Genomic DNA, 17,352 nt, shown 5'->3' with positions numbered 1-17,352 from the left:
GCTTCCTTATGGAACCCAGGACTAAAGCTCACAGTGGGTTGCACCTTTCCCATCAAACCCTCACTAAGAAAATGCTCTACAGGCTTCCCTACAGCCCAGTCTTATGGAGGCATTCTCTCAACCTAGGTTCCCTTATCTCAGATGACTCTAGCTTGTATCAAGTTGGCATAAAATTAGCCAGTACACCTGTGTAGCTGAGGCCTTAGTGTCCACCAGCCTTATGGCCAGCCTCATCGTTCACCATCTGTATTGTCTGAACCAGCTGATTAAACATCTCCGAGCTCTAATTTTATCAGAGTGTAAAATGGTGTGGTACTTACCTCATAGGGATAGTGTGACATCATAAAGATCACGAGGTTAACACTTCTGAAACATATGTGGGATAGAATAACCAAGAAAAGTCTATGCTCACCATTTTCAAAATTAACGACATTATAAGTATTTCATTGCAGGAGACCATTGAAAGCTGACTAAAAGCTGACTACCCAGAAAAATCTGCCATTGTAGCATTCCCTACAGACTTAAAATGTAATGGACTGGGATTCTGTGCCCTTGACTTTTAAGCAGCAGTGGGAAGTATTAACTCCTCGAACAGGAATTGGAGATGGGTGAGGAAATGTGGAGAGACCAACAGATATTTTCTCATCTTTTGACTTTAAAGTTGTTTTTGTTACTCTAATCTACCCATATAAGAGGCTCTGTTTTAGCAATTTATACACTAATGCTCATGAGAAATGCTCCAAAACTTCCAAATTGAGGTTTCCAAATTACAAGTGAGAGCAGCTCAGTTTCGTAGTGTCAAAGCCCATGCATACAGAGACTGCAAAGAACTATTGGTCATGGACCCTTTCCCTGAGAGACTTAGAAAAAGCATAATCTTCCTTAAGGAATTCAGTTTTAAGTAGAGAAAAAAAAAAAGAATAATATGAAATGACAAAAGATTGGCACATTCTATGATATACTGCTCAATGAAAGGCAAATAAATTGCTCCCAACATAGACAAAGTCAATTAAATAGCTGAATCAAAAGCAGTTTGTATTTTTGTGACTCAGTGATTTCTTTTTACTCTAAAACCAATTACCCAGGACCGGCCTCATGAGTGAACAGAAGGCAGGATGGGACTCGGGAGAGCGCTTTTGCTGACTCCTGGCTCCTGGGCAGTGCTAGGCCTGGCGCCCAAACTCAGCCCTGTTTCTATTTCCTGACCTGAAAATTGGGGCCAGTAGGTGAAACAAGCAATAGATAGGTTCAGAAAAAAATAATTAATCTAAGGGAAGGGCGAAATAAAGCATCTCCTAACATTAAAGAAAAAAGAAAGAACGAACTGCACCATGCTTTGAGTTCATGTGACTCAAAGCCACATGTGGAGATTCAAATCTACTAAAAGAGAAACTAGGAAGGTCCTGGGCGGCTCCCCAGGTGCCTTCCCAAGAGACTTAGAGACAGTGTCTCGTGCCTGGTCCTGACAGTTTCAACATTCCAAGGAGACTAAGAGGTGTGTGTTTGTTTGTTTGTTTGTTTGTTCTTGGTTTTGTTTACATAGATATTTTTACATTAATTACCACCTAAACACCTAAACGGGTGTATCAAATAGGCAGGGTAGTACCTTGATACAATCTGAAAAAGGGTTATTTAAAGACTTTCAGGTATGGGACAGTGTTTTTATCTCCTCTAGAAATGATAATAAACGGTTTGTTAGTATAACAGACAAACAACAACACTAAAATTAATTAGCATTCAAACAGTACCTGAATTGCACAGCTTCCTGAAAACCTAGCCGCTCCCAGACTCCCACCTGATTTGCTGCTCAATTAAAAACAGAAAGGCAGCCAGGTGTGTGGTACCTGCCTATAATCCCAACCCTGAGGAGGGAGAAGCAGGAGGGTCAGAAGGTCAAGGGTACCCTGAGCACACCGTGATAGACTGAGACCCCAAAAGTAAATGTGTATCTGTTGGGGAGATGGTCCAGGAGCTAACAACACTCCACACGTTTGCAAAGGATCTGAGCTCAATTCCCAGCACTCACGTCAGGTAAGTTACGCCCACCTGAATAGCCAGCTCAAGGGGCTCCATGTCTGGCCTCCTAAGACACCTGTGTTGCACATGACACCCACATGCATCATTAAAAATAATAAATAAATCTTACAGAAGAAACGGGGGCTTTAAAATTCTAAATGGTCGCCGGGCAGTGGTGGTGCACGCCTTTAACCTCAGCACTCGGGAGGCAAAGACAGGTGGAGCTCTGGTTTTGAGGCCAGCCTGGTCTACAGAGAGAGTTCCAGGACAGCCGGAGCTACACAGAGAAAGTCTGTTTCAAACAACAACACACAAACAAAAAAACAACCAATCTACCAATGAAACCAAACAAAAAACCCAACAACAACAAACACCTAAATAGTAAAATTAAAAATAGGAAACTCAAGCTGAGTTTGGTGGCACACCTACGAACCCAGCAATCAGGCAGACAGCAGAGGCAGGCAGATCACTTCAAGGTCAAGGTCAGCTTGGTCTACAAAGTGGGTCCAGGACAGCCAGGGCTACACAGAGAAATCCTGTCTTGAAAACAAATAAACAAACCCAAAAAACAAAAACTAATAATAAAGGAAACTTACAGAAAGAATTGTAAGTTTGTATGTGTGTGTCGAGGGGGCTAAAGAGGTTGGTGCAAGATTTCAGATACTCCTCATAGTGTGCTTGGGAAATAGTATATCCTTTGTGGCTTGACGCTTTCTCTAGGCCTAGAAAATAGACATCTAACATTAAATGGCACCTTAGAAGACACTAATCCTGAGAAAGATTAGAGGCAATAATGAACACAATATTACCATAATCTGACTCTCTTCTCAGCTAGTCCCACTCTAGAAATCCCGGTGGTGGGGTGTTGGACTCGGAGCTGTGCCAAGATCTGATAGGCTTGCTCTCACAGCATCCTCTCCATCAACTCCAGTTCTCCTGTTTCTTCTTAGCAACCAGCAGTAGCCTATATAACCCTCCCCTTATAAAAGACTTCATTTGAAGGTGGTTTGAAGGTTAATGGTTAACTCCTTTGTTTGTGGTTCCATGAATATAGGTCACACCAGAAAGGAGTCTTTAGACGGAAGGTACATAAAGAGGTAGTGGATGGTTCAGGACCTTATTACAACATGTCCGTCAAACCCAAAGGGACAAACAATGTGTCTGATTGATTTTTTTTTTTTTTTTTTTTTTTTAGTGTGGCTGCCAGCTACCATGTGACATTAGGCCCCCAACAGTGAAGCTCAAGCTTTACTGACTCAACTCCAGGGACCAGCCTCCCAAAGTGACAAAATCTACCACACTCCAGCTCCATCTCCCCCAGGTTGAGTTGCTGGTGACTCAGAAATGTCTCTGTGTAAACAGTGTCCCCAAGGATGGATAGGTTTGGGGAGAGGAAAACAAAACCCATTCGCAGTGTCCCTAACGATACACTGTGGTTCTTCTTTCACTTTGTTTCTTAGCAGTGCTGGGGTAGAACATAAGGCCTTGCATGAACTAGGCAAAGCTCCACCACTAAGCTACAACACCAGCCCAAACTGCTCACTTTTTTATTTGTTTGCTCCTTTATTTGAGATGGATCTCACTATGTAGCCCTGGCTGGCCTGGAATTTCATGTAGACCAGGCTAGCCTTAAACTCACAGAGATCTACCGGGATTAAAGGAATGCACCACCATGTCGATCTAATTCTGTCTGTTTGTCTGTCTGTGTTTGTGTTTGGTTTTGCTTTCGCTTTTTTGAGACAGGGTTTCGCTGTGTAGTGTCGGCTGTCCTAGAACGCACTCTGTAGACCAGGCTGGCCTCAAACTCACAGAGATCCACCTGCCACCACTGCCCAGCTTGCCTGTCACTTTTACTATTTCAAATTTAGCCATCTCTCTTCTGGTTGTCTGGTTATTGGAGAGATCTTTTGGATTTGCTTAGGGGAAAAAGAAATTTTTATTTCCCAAATTATGATCACATCCACAGCCTCTTATCCCAGTACCAGTTATCCGGAATCTCCGGAAGGCACTGGGGGCGCTGGTGAGCACGCTAGCCTCCCACGGTGCTGTAGTTGCTTGCTGCTGATCCTACCCTGCTCCTCAGGCTGCACATTCAGTGTGAGTCTCAGGAGAGATGCTAGGTACCTGTGATGCTAAGATGGCCCTGGAGGCTGCCTGCACAGGCTCCAGCACAGCCAGCCAGAGGGCTCTAAGGGCAGACACCAAGCACACATCACATTACAAAGGAAGAGCTTCCATCTTCGTTGAGCCACTGTGGATGTAGATGGGGTCCTAGATTCAAACACATGAAGAGAATGTGGTTGGGAATGCTGGGAGAGTTACTGAAAGACCACAGAGGCAATTCTATCCATCAGAGCCAGATATATGAAGCTTATATAACTGAAATAAAAATCAACCATGAGAGTTATATAAGGTTTTGGAAATGTCTTCACATATATTATGTGTTGAAAAGGTTTCCAGGCATGCCTTATTTTACTATACATCAAAAGATTTATAAATCGGAACATGAAACGCTAGTAAATGATGTCTTTGGATACACTTAGATTGGATTTCCCACACAGTTAAAAAATCCTGACAAAATGGAAAAAAGAAGAGAAGGCTTAGCAAAATGCTGGTTGTTCTCTTTAAACATATTAAGCCTTTTGAGAGCAAGAACCGTGTCTCAAGTGTCTTCCTCCTTTCCACAGAAACTACCAGTATGCTACAGAAAGCTAAACAGATACTCTGGTACAACAACTGATAAGTCTACCCCAGTTAAAACATTATACCCAAGCCAGGCCTATGGGCGTAGACCGGCAATCCCAGAACTGGGAGGGCTGAGGCAAGAGCCCCAAAAGCTGGGGTTCAGGCCCAGCCCAGACTAAAGAATCAGACCTTTCTCAAGAAACCTACAGGTGTGAACCACCACGGCTGACTTTGCGCTGCTGGTTTCTTACTGTACCTTCTCTACACATTATGACAAGTGTTTCCATCCACTTGGTGAAGATGAAGGGATTTGTCTTTTCCTGTGGCATGATGGGAAGTGTAAGCAAAAGAAGTGAGATGCTGAGGTCTCCAGCCACTAAGAGGAGAGCTTCACTGACACCCACCTTGGAACACGTATGAGAGGAGAGAGAGAGCACTGGCCGATGCTCACAGGTCAGACATGCAAAACAGCCTCCTGTGAGGCCTGCACTCCAAAGTCAAAAGCAGTCAAAACAGGCACCTGGCTGCAGTTAGGGAGACAGAGGCTAGGGTGTTAAGTTCTAGGCCAGTCTGCCCTACAGAGCAAACAAAAGACAGGGGTAAGGGGATCTCTGAGTTCAAGGCCAGCCTGATCTACAAGTTCCAGGACAGCCAAGGGTTACACAGAGATACCCTGTCTCAACAAAACAAGAGGTAGAGGGAGAAAAGACAAAAATGAAGTATCAGCTATTTTTCAGTGAGCAAACTTTTCAATTCCAAGGTAACGTAAATGTTCAAATAGACACACATGCGCACACACACAAAATATTTTTTACACAAAAGATATTTTAAACTGAGTAAAATAAAATGTTTAAGTAGATTGTAATACAAATTATCTAAGTATAAATTTTATGTTAGAAGCCAGGTGTGATGGCACATGCCTGTGCTGCCAGCACTCAGGGAGGTAGAGTCAAACAGATTTCTGTGAGTTCAAGGCCAGCCTGGTCTACAGAGAGAATTCCAGGACAGCCAAGGCTATACAAAGAAACCCTGTCTTAAAAAACAAAAAAAGAAAAAGAAAAATTATGTCAGATATAGAAAATAATCATTTCTGGAATCATTTCACAATGGGCTTCAGAATCATTTTCCCCATTCACTTTTTCAGAACTCTGCTAAGGCAGATTCATCTTGCAGTTAGGTGTTTTTTTTTTGTGTGTGTGTGTATGTGTGTGTGTGTGTGTGTGTGTGTTTATTACTTTTTAAAAGCTGCATATTTATTTTGCTTTCTCACTCTGTGCTTGTGCCTTCAACACTTTGAGAACAACTTTCTGTTCCTCAGTAAGGAAAGGTCGCTTGAGTCTGTCATGGACACACGTGGACACATGGAACCACCACGGCCCTGCTGATGGGCGTGCTTCTTAGCTAGGACTTTAGGTCTCTCAGCAGACTCTTGAAGTCTGCCTGGGCACACACTGAAAACAGACTCGGGTACTTTCCCACCCTTCTTGGAATACAGGTAAACAATCCTGTCACCTGGGGCTCTAGACAGCCTAGTTTTGTTAGAGGCTGTATTGTAGGAGAGCCTATGAGGGTACGTCAAACACTGGACCAGTCTGAGAGCCTCAAAGCAGCATCCCCAGAAGAGGGAAAGGAAAGAGCAGGGGAGTTCAAAGTTCAGATGTGCAGTTAGTTTTTATAACCACAGCCATCTATAGAAGAACTCAAGTTGCATATAGGAGACAAGTTTTGTTACAGAAGGACTTCAAATCTGAGCTCTTGAATTCTTCCTTGAGACACGCGCCTACTACGCAGCGTAGGCTGCTTGCTGGGTGAGCACGTATGATTCTCCTGCCTTACTCTACAAAGCTCTGAGATTTCAGCCTTGGACCATCACTCCCAACCGGACCCTTGAAATCATATACTTCAGCCTCAGTTAAAACAAATGGAATTTTGTTTTAACTTTGTAGATTTATCGTAACACTGTTAAAGATCTTAAGCTGTTTAGGACCTGGCTCGAAAGGTTTTCTGGTAACATACATCATTTGAAACATGTTTCATTTTATCTAATACAATGCACAGAAAATGCTAACATGCTAGCAAAGTCTCATAAAATGGTTAAAGCCCTTATCTCAGATAGTTAACCTTGATCGTCAGAATGATTAGATTGGAAGGTGTTTCCAGAGGCCAGTGCCCTTGGGCAGCAACCGAGAATGAAAGACCTGCAGGGGCCGTGGTGGCCCATCCAACAGGCTGGCCCCAGATGGAGCAAGGCAGAAGAGGCAGCTCCTCAGCACAGGAGACCGCCATGCTTCTGAGCACCTGTGCGTGCTGCTGCCGCCATTGTCTGTGGACATCAGACTCCACCTGCTCAGTCTTCCTCCTGGACCCTCAGCAGCCACTCTGCAGGGAGCCTCCAGTCTGTCAGCCCTGGACTGTGGCTGCTCTCTTGCTTTATTTTGATGTGAGGCTCCCAGGGTAGACCACCCAGTCTTTACCTGTGTAAGTCAATCTAATAAGCCTCTTTTATAAGCTTACATGTCAGCGTGTTCATCTAGCTTAGACTGAGATCATTGGCCTCTGTGTCTCTTAGAAATAATGAGGAGTGGATGGATCATTGTAGAATTTTAAACTGTCTGCCAGCTAATCCCAGCACTCTGTAGGCAGAGGCAGGGGACTCTCTGAGTCCGAGACCAGCCTGGCCTACAAATCCAGTTCCAGACAGCCAGGGAAGTAAAACGATATTTAACTTGATATCAACCTCTCTCTCTCTTTCTCTCTCTGAAACAGGGGCTTACTATGTCACTTTATGAAAACAGTAGGTCCTGCTGCCCTTCCAAAGTAGCGACCATTATGACTTTTTTTTCCTTTTCATAGTATAAATATGTATAAGTTTGAGAAGAATAAATTACATTGGAATCAATTGCAATCAATATTTAATACTTTTCTAGCTCTAGTGAAAACTTTTGCCTTGGGATAACTAAATAGTACGCAACAATAGGGAAACATAATTATATCCATTTCTTCTTTTTGTTTGTTTTGTTTTTCGAGACAGGGTTTCTCTGTGTAGTTCCAGCTATCCTGGAAGTAGCTCTTGTAGACCAGGCTGGCCTAGAACTCAGAGATACTCCTGCCTCTGCCTCCCAAGTGCTGGGATTAAAGGTGTGCACCACCACTGCCTGGTGAGTTCCCTTTCTTTCTTTCTTTCTTTCTTTCTTTCTTTCTTTCTTTCTTCTTTTTTCTGGTTTTCCAAGACAGGGTTTCTCTGCGTAGTCTTGGCTGTCCTGGACTCACTTTGTAGACTAGGCTGACCTCAAACTCAGACATCCTGTCTCTGTCTCCCAAGTGCTGGGATTAAGGCATGTGACATCACCTCCTGGTGGTTTCCTTCTTACGACATACCAGGCTTTAATTATTCAATCATATAATCCTCACAAGATAAGGCATAGGTACAATTATTGCCTTTATTTTATGGAGAAAGAAATTGATGATCAGCTGGGTGCAGTGGCGCAGGCAGATCTCTGTGAGTTTGAGGCCAGCCTGGTCTACAGATTGAGTCCAGGATAGCCAAGGCTACACAGAGAAAGCCTGTCTGGAAAACAAAAAACAAAACAAGGCAGGAAGCACACGCTTAGCTACTGAGTCATGTCTACAGCCCTTTACTCTCTCTTTTGTATAGATGTGTGTGTGCACATATGTATATTCTTTAGACAAGCACTTAGCTATTTCCTATTCCTAGACTCAGACTTTGTCTCTCCCCATCCTGGAAGCAGCCCTTGCCTCATCCCCACTTTACTTGTGCAGCCCTTGAGTCTATCCTTATGCCATCCCACTCCATTGGTCCCACTGACCTCCTATGGCTAACAGGAGAAGTACTGACCTTTCTCCTAAAAGGTCCAGTACCTGACACAGTGCCTGGTACAAAGCATATGTTCATTTAATAAAAACCAACCCGAGAATCTCAAGGCCCAGGTTTATCCTGGCCCTGTCACTGCCAGTCTGCTTACCAGTGAGACCCTATACCTTATAGGTTACCTTATAGGTTACCCACCTATAAGCCAAGACCCCACTCATGGACCCCAGTCATATCTAGTCTATGTGAGTGGGGGGGGGCTTTTTGAGACAGGGTTTCTCTGTATAGCCCTGGCTGTCCTGGAACTCACTCTGTAGACCAGGCTGGCCTGGAACTCATGAGATTCACCTGCTCTACCTCCCAATGCTGGGATTAAAGCATGCACCATCACTGCCCAGCTCCATCCTACTTTTTGTTCTAAATCTTTGTGTCCTATAGCTCTGGAAGAACAACAGTAGGGTGACATAAGGTGTCTATTCATTTGATTTTTAATAATATTGGGTGGTGGATGATGGAACTAACTAGCCAAATAAAACAAGTTGGCTCATGTGTTTAAACTCTAAAGAGAGGGTGTACAGGCAGCAAGTCTAGATAACAGAAGACCCTAGGACTTAGGACATGACAAAGCACTGTTTTTTGTTATGACTTAAAAACTATTTTAAATATGGTCCAAATCCCTTCAGATTTATGAATCCAATGTTAGGTACTACTTAGATATCTACTTTGCTGAGCTAATAAATGACAGAAAAGGGTTAGGTAAATTGGGCATGGTAACATGTAATCACAGAGCCTAAAGAATTGCTATGATGTCAAAGAAACTAAGTCTGCAGAGGGAGACCTTACCTTAAAAAGAAGCAAAGGAAGGGAGAACAAAAAGGAAGGAGGGAAAAAAAGAAGAGGGGAAGGGAAGGAGAGGAGGGATGAAAATGGATAGAAAATGACAGAAGCACCCAGGTTTGGTGACACCTTTGAGCTCAGCACTCAGAAGGCAAAGGCAGGTAAGTCTGGGTCTACATAGTGAGTTCCAGGGCAGCCTGAACAACATAGTGAAACATTGTCTCAAAACAACAAAAACAAACAAAAAACCAGAAGAGAAAGAGCCACTCAATACACTTAATATTCAAAGTTGCAAGCATCAAGACAGATCATTTGGAGGTGGATTTAAACCTGCAGTTGAAATTTTTCTCCTAGGAAGGGAATATGAGTTTGTGATAGATAGTAGACAGTGGATATAAAAGTTTTAGTTTATTAAAGATGGTGAACACCTTAATTTTTTCTAAGCCAGTCTGTCAGAGAGAGCAGCTCCCCTTCATCACAGCTTTCTGATCAGCTCCTATAGTCCCCAGGATAGTGCGCTAGCCAAAGTTATATTTGAGCTTTAATTACTATGTCTAAGAGATTCCTTAAACAAAAATGCCTCTGATCAGCCAGGTGTTGTGGCACGTGCCTATAATCCCAGGACTCAGGTAGGCCAGGCAGATCACTGTGAATTTAAGGCCAGCCTGGTCTACAAAGCCAGTCCAGGACAGCCTAGGCTACATAGAAAAACACTGTCTCAAAAAAAAAAAAAAAAAAAAAAAAAAAAAAAAAAAAAAAAAAAAAAAATAAATAATAGAACAAAGTTAAATTTCTTTAGCTGGTTATGTGGCACAAGCCTGTGATTCCAGCACAGAGAAACCCTGTCTTGAAAAACAACAACCAAAAAAAAAAAAAAAAAAAAGACTTCCTCTGATCTGTAAGCCCCTTGCCCAAGGACAGATACTTCCTGAGATGCTGGAGGCCATTGTTTACGGTGGATAAGGAGCCACATGTTTTCACTCCCCTAAGCAGGTTTGGTTGACCTATCCTATGCACTTGATGGGCCTGAACACATGTGCACAGGAGCTATGTGGGGAGGGGAGGAGATGAGTCGGGATATATGCTTACTCCTGATTGGACCTGATGGGAAATATGGTGGCTTTGTGGGGCTGCCTGTTTAAGCTTCTGCAAAGCTTGACCCCAGAGATGATCTAATTAATTAAAGCTTGATTCAGATTTGGCTTTAAACTGGTAGTGGTCTTATGGGATGAACAATAGTTTATTTTCTTGCCAGCTCAGTTAAAAATTGAAGGTTGACCTTTTCTAATTGAATCTTCTAGAATAAGAAAATGACAAAGAAGTAATGAATGAATGAAATCAAGACCTGTGTGTTTAAGGGTCTTCTGAGAGGACAGTGACTTACCCACTCAAATAAAGCTCCAGGGCACCTAACGTTAGTATCACAGCAGCGCCCCACCCCCGCACAGATGAACAGTGCTGGGTTCCCACCGCTACATGTGCCAGAGAAAGTGTTGCTTGAGTTTCTACCTTACGTTTAGAAAAGTTTGTTAGATGAGGGGGAGGGAGGGGAGAAGTCATGTTAAAAAGCAGCCAGCCATACAGGCTGCTCAGTGGCTCAGTGGTTAAGAGCACTGCCTGCCCTTCCAGAGGACCCCGGCTCAATTCTCAGTACCCACACGGCAACTCACAACTGTCTTTAACTCCAGGATCCAACACCCTCACCCATATATGCAAACAAAAAACACCAATGCACATAAAATAAAAATAAATAATTTTTTTTTAAGTAGCCATATGTTGATGGTAGAAGAATTGTCAAACATGTTCACATTCGGGGCTGGAGAGATGGTTCAGAGGTTAAGAACACTGACTGCTCTTCCAGAGGTCCTGAGTTCATATTCCCAGCAACTACATGGTGGCTCATAACCATCTACAATGAGAGCTGGTGCCCTCTTCTAGCCTGCAAGCAGGCAGAACACTGTATACATAATAAATAAATAAATCTTAAATATTCACACTCTAAAACACTCTTTACTAAGGCCGAGGGAGCCATCTGACAAGCCTCACTGCATTGGCCTTCCCCAAGGCCAGGCTTCGCAGAGGACACACTGGGGTGTGGTGGCATGTGTGACCACGAGGGCCTCACTGTTTCAACCGTCCTTCAACCTTGTGCTGGCCACAGGGTCTCTCCACCCCAGTTTTTGCTATAACTGTCTGTGTTTGAGTTTGTTGGTTGAGATAGGGCCTCACTAGGTGGCCCTGGCTGGCCCTGGAACTCTCTTTGTAGACCCCACTGACCCAGAACTCACAGGCAACTGGCCAGAGTGCTGAGGCATGATACCAGACTGTCTTTACTTTTCTATGGTTGGTTTGTTGTTTGTTTGTTTGTTTGTTTGTTTGTTTGTTTTTGAGACAGCATATCACTAAGTGGCCCAGGCCTGTCTTACACTCACAATCCTCCAGCCTCAGCCCACCACCCACATCCCACCCAGGGCCCAAGCGCTGAGATTAGGGATTTACACTACCACATCCAGCTAAACCTCAACTCTTCATTTCTGTAATGGGTATGGTGCCAGGATGATAGGACTTGTCTTCTGGGTTGTTGAACAAGTAGCATCAACTCGGTGGAATGGTGCCTGGAGTGGTAACTAGTCATTGTCTTTGTTGAGATAGGATCTTACTATGTTATGTAGTCCTGGCTGACTTAAGCTCCCAGGAACCAGCAGGGCTGTCTCTGCCTCTGGAATGTTGGGACTAAAGGAATTCACCTGTAGCTGCAGCTGCCTAAACCCAACAGTGAAGCTCTGCAGGCATGCCTTCCTGACTGTGAGAATTCCCTACCCAGGCTGGATTTAAGAAAGAGCATAAACCAGGCGAGGTGGCACAAGTCTTTAATCCCAACATTCAGGAGGCAGAAGCAGGAGGATCTCTGTGAGTTCCAGGCCAACCTGGTCTATATAACAAGTTCTAGGCTAGCCAGGACTACATAGAGAGATCCTGTCTAAAAAGAAGAAGAGAAGAAAAACAAAAAGAACAAGAAACATAACAGTTTTTTTTTTCCCCTTGAATTAAATAAAGAGAAAGGAAAATTTCCCAAATGTTCTCACCCCTCCATCCTGCCCCGGCCAGTGGAGCTTGTTATTAGCGGGGATAGAAGAGAATCCGAACCTGTGAAAAGATGAACTGAGAGAAAAGAATGAGCCCAAGCAAACAGGTGCTTGTCAAGGACTAACTTTACTGAGCAGAATCAGCTTTTATAAAGGGTTCAGGATAAGGAAGTAGGGTGGGTGAAAAATTACAGATTCTTCTCGGCCAGGGGCCTGAAACATCTTGTGATAAGCCATGGTTCTGTGAGCACATCTCTGCTGTTGCCAAGCAGTATGTTTACCGCAGGTAAGGGAACAGGCATCTCCAAGCAGTATGTTTATTGCAGGTAAGGGAACAGGCAAGTTGAGGCAAGTTGGTGAGCTTCCACAGGTGGTCTCTGAAGTTGGCGAGTTCTCTCAGGTGGTCCCTGACACCATCCCAGGTTTGGGCAGCTTCTATGTAAGAGTTTCAAGTTTCACTATATCAGAATGAAGACACACACAATCAGGGTCTGGGAGAATATGGAATTATTCTGTCAACCAATCCATGATTGGCCCACCAAAAGGGATTGCCCATGGGCATTTCCCTAATAGCAATTGGAAGGTGTGGGCGTCCTCAGTCAAAGCCAGGTTTTCTCAAGGGGGGGGGGAGTGTAGAACTAGCATCAAACCCAGGACCTTCCACAAGCTAAGCAGAGGCCCAACCCTTGAACCTCAGCACTGCCCCTCATGCTTCCACAGTCAACCATAGCCCACCTGAAGAACTGTATCATCCTGTAGTGTTTCAGCGTCTCAGTGACTGAAGGATTTGCATCTTGTTTAGAGATGAAATTGGTTTGTGTTTGTCATTTCTGTTAATGCTCCCATCTCATCCCCCAACTCCAGTCATTGTCCTCAAAGTCTGCTCACTGATGACTCAGGAGCAATGAGAGGGCAGATGGCAGATGTGGCTCTATAGAGCATCCATTGCTCACAGCGGGAGGAAGAAGGGCATGGCCACTGTGTACCCTCAGCTGGGTGTACCCTCAGCTAGGCATGCAGAAGGCAGGCTCTCTCTCCCATCTCTCTAAGGACACTCTGCCCTTCTGGATGTCCTGTCCTACTACAGGACTTTGTCCTTTATAGATCACTAGATAGCTCTAGAAGAATGTCAATAACCATCTGCCAAACTATTAAAGGAGAAAAAATACCGGGAGCTGAGCTGGCCATGCAATTTACCACAGGGACTGACACACCACACTTGACCTACTTGACAATCCCTGAAGCCAGATCTGGCCCAGGCACCATTAAAAGCTTGTGAAGAGCAGTGACGAGTGCCCCAAATCTCAACTAGAGAAACCAGGAGTCATAAACCAGCCCTCACCAGCCAGTTGGCCTTGAGCAAATAACTTCACCACTTTTCTCATCCTTTAACAGTAGTTAGGGGCCAATAGGGGCAAGGATCACTCTCATTTACCTAACCTAAAGGAGATGCTCCTTATCAGAACTCAGCCAGGTACATTTACCAGACAGCAGGAGCTCGAAACTTTGACATTGAAGAGGTTTTCATGTACAATCCTCCCACTCAAGAGGCTCAAGCAAGACGACCCTGTGTATCATGACAAAAAAAAAAAAAAAAAAAAAAAGTTTCAAAAACTGAAGCAGCAGTCTTATCGTGCCTGCATCTGAATGTGTGCTGTGCACATGTGTTTGTGGGGGTGCTCGGCAGCCAGAGGGCCATATCACGTGTCTTCGTTCATCAGCCTCCTCCTTATCTACTTTTCCTTTTGTTCTAGAGGGAGGCTCTCATTGTGTAGCCTTGGCTAGCCTTGAACTCACTGTGTAGACCAGGTCAGTCTCGAACTTACAGAGACCCGCCTGCCTTTGCCTTCAAGGCGCTGTGGTCAAAGGTGTGCATCGCCGTGCTGTTTAATTTTACTCTATTAAATTTTCATGATGCTAGAGGTCAAAACCCCAGTGTTACACCACTTTAAAAACTATTTTATCTACTTTATTAATCCTCCTTTTCCCCCTGTTCCACCCCAGTCCCTTCCAGCACCCCAATACCCGGTAGGAGAGAAAGGAGGCTAGTGGGGAGATGGGACAGAGTTTTCTTTAGCTACTTCCTGCTGGTTAGGGTCATCTGGTTCCTTAGGGCAAGTCCAATCCTCTTTGCGGGAATCTCCAACTTCTTGTCAAACTGCATCAGCAGCTCCCAGGAGCAGCAGGGGAAAGTAACCAGCAGCCCTCTTCTTCCTTGGAGCCCCCTTTCTCTCTCTCTCAGCTGTGGCATTTATTCCCTTTCAGAGTCCTCAGAATTAAACTATCTTCAGCTGGCAAAGGGCTCATCTCAGACCCTGCACCAGGCTAACAGTTTTCTCTGTGGACCATCTGAATCAGTCCCATATCCCATACCTGGCATCAAAATGAAAACATGTTTACATCCACAACACCTAAGAACTTGAACAGGCTAACCACACTACTGCTGAGCCTTAGCCCCAGACCTTTGTTTATCTGGGGGTTTTGGTTGGTTGATTTCGGTAGGAGTGTGACGGATATCCTGGAAGAAGCCAGAACAAAGGCAGGGAAACATTTGGAAACAGAAGTGACCTTTTGGGAAGTGATGAAGGGCATTTGGGTGCCAGTCATTGAGTTAGACATGCCACACCATTTCAGTGCCATCTTCCCACCATCCCAAGAGATGGATCATGCTATATCCATGCCAAGAAAATGGTTCAGTGACCGAGAAGATGCACAGTAGAAAGCCTGGAGGGTTCCTGGTGAGCTGCTGGCCTTTAGTCAGTCTACACCCAATGGGTAAAGAAAATGGTTTCACACATCAGCGAAGAATGATGCTGCAGCAGGATAGAAGAACTCTGTGAGGTCAAGTACGCACCCCCTTTGGCAGGCTGAGGAGGGCAAAGCCCACATTTAGGCTGTGTCTTCTAATTTGAATAATTTCACCAAAATAAGTAAATAAATACCTTATCCCTCACGACATACCCCTCTACTGGCTTATCTCATGAGTGGTTCTAAATGTCCAGTTGAGGGCTGGAGAGATGGCTCAGAGGTTAGGAGCACTGACTGCTCTTCCAAATGCCCTGAGTTCAATTTCCAGCAACCACATGATAGCTTACAACCATCTATAATGTGGTGTGTAGGCATATGTGCAGGCAGGATACTCTAGACATAATTAAATAAATCATTTTAAAAATGTCTTAAATTAAATTTAAAATAAATCTTTTTTATTTTATTTTTATTAATTATACTTTATATCCCAACTATACCCTCCTCCTCCATCCCCTCCCAATCCCACCCTCCTTCCCTCTTCTTCTCCCATGCCCCTCTCACAGTCCACTGATTGTGGAGGTCCTCCTCCCCTTCCATCTGACCTTAGTCTATCAGGTCTCATCAGGGCTGGCTGCATTGTCTTTCTCTGTGGACTGGTAAGGCTGCTCTCCCCTCAAGTGGAGGTGATCAAAGAGCCAGCCCACAAGTTCATGTCAGAGACAACCCCTGTTCCTATTACTGGAGAACCCTCTTGGACACTGAGCTACCATGGGCTGTATCTATGCAGGGGTTCTAGATTATCTCCATGCATGGTCCTTGTTTGAAGCCAGTCATTGAAGTCTGATAGTCATAAATTTTTTATTTACCTACAATCACATTCTCTCCTCTTAATTATTATGTGAACACAGGCAAACATGATAGGTCATGGCATCTTGAATAATGCAAAAGGACCAGGAAAATCTGAGATGCTAAATATGGAAATACTGATATTGCTGAGGACGAATCTGGTAAAGCTGGGGGTGTGACTCCCACTCCCGGGAAGCCACTTGCCTAGTATACATGAAGCTATGGACTTGAACTCATCTCGGCAAGTAAGCAACAAGTGAACCTAGCACTTTGAAGAAAAGTGAGCACATTCCATGGTCCTGCCTGATCCATCGGTTCAAGGATACCTTGAACTCATGATCTTCCTGACTCATCCCTTGAGTGCTGGAGTTTCAGGCTGTACCCCCACCACTGACTCTGGATTTTTTGTTTTGTGATTTCAGATACAAAAATATGCGCTGTGGTTTTTTTTGTTTTGTTTTGTTTTTGTGTGTTATGTATGTTTTGTGTGCATGCAAGGAGTCAGATTCACTGAAGCTGGAGTTAAAGTTGTTATAGTTTTGTAAGCCGCCGTGTGGATGCTGGAATAAACCTAGGTCCTCTGGAAGTACTGTTAACCACTGAGCCATCTCTTCAGCCCTCCGCATGTTCTGTATTTCTAAGCTATTTCTTTTCTTTATTGTGGTGCTGAGAATTAAACCCAGAGCCTCAAACACGTTGGACGAGGGCTCTGTGTTTGCAGCACACCTCCAGCCTGATCTTTTCTTTGCTGGTTTTATTCTTTCTCCAGTACCCTGGAAAGTATAACATATAGGAATGTGTGTCCTTACTCTACTACAGTTAGTAGATAGACATTTGACTTATCATAGTTTGCTTTAGTAAGAAACAGTTTCACATGCTTTTAATCCTAGCACTTGGGAGGCAGAGGCAGGTGGATCTCTGTGAATCTGAGGCCATGTTGGCCTACAAAGGGAGTCCAGGACAACCAGGGCTACACAGAAAAACCCTGTCACAAAAAACTAGTAAGTTTAGATCCTCTGATTATTTGCTTAATTTTTGTTTGTTTGTTTGTTTGGTTGGTTGGCTTTTGGTTTTTGAAGACAGGCTTTCTCTGTAGCCTAGGCTGTCCTAGAACTCACTCTGTAGAGCGGGCTGGCCTTGAACTCAGAGATCCACCTGTCTCTGCCTCCCAAGTGCTTGGATTGGAGGTGTGAGCCTGGTCTTCCTTAGATGTTTTAAAAGAATCAAAAATGGAAACAAAACAACAGGAAGTTTGTTTCAGCTACTAGGAATGAGACTGTGACTGAGGAGATAGGGGGCCACAGC

At 44.2% G+C, this 17,352-nt stretch overlaps 1 pseudogene; it reads right to left on the bottom strand.

Moving 5' to 3' along the window:
• Positions 1 to 5,954: 5,954 nt before the first annotated feature.
• On the bottom strand, positions 5,955 to 15,093 carry LOC129669739 (60S ribosomal protein L34-like; annotated as a pseudogene).
• Positions 15,094 to 17,352: the final 2,259 nt, after the last annotated feature.

Source organism: Psammomys obesus, unplaced genomic scaffold (assembly GCF_907164565.1).
Source record: "Psammomys obesus unplaced genomic scaffold, mPsaObe1.curated_primary_1811, whole genome shotgun sequence".
NCBI classification, from domain to species: domain Eukaryota; kingdom Metazoa; phylum Chordata; class Mammalia; order Rodentia; family Muridae; genus Psammomys; species Psammomys obesus.
The sequence above is the reverse complement of the archived record's forward strand: the minus strand, read 5'-3'. Positions and strand labels throughout refer to the sequence as shown.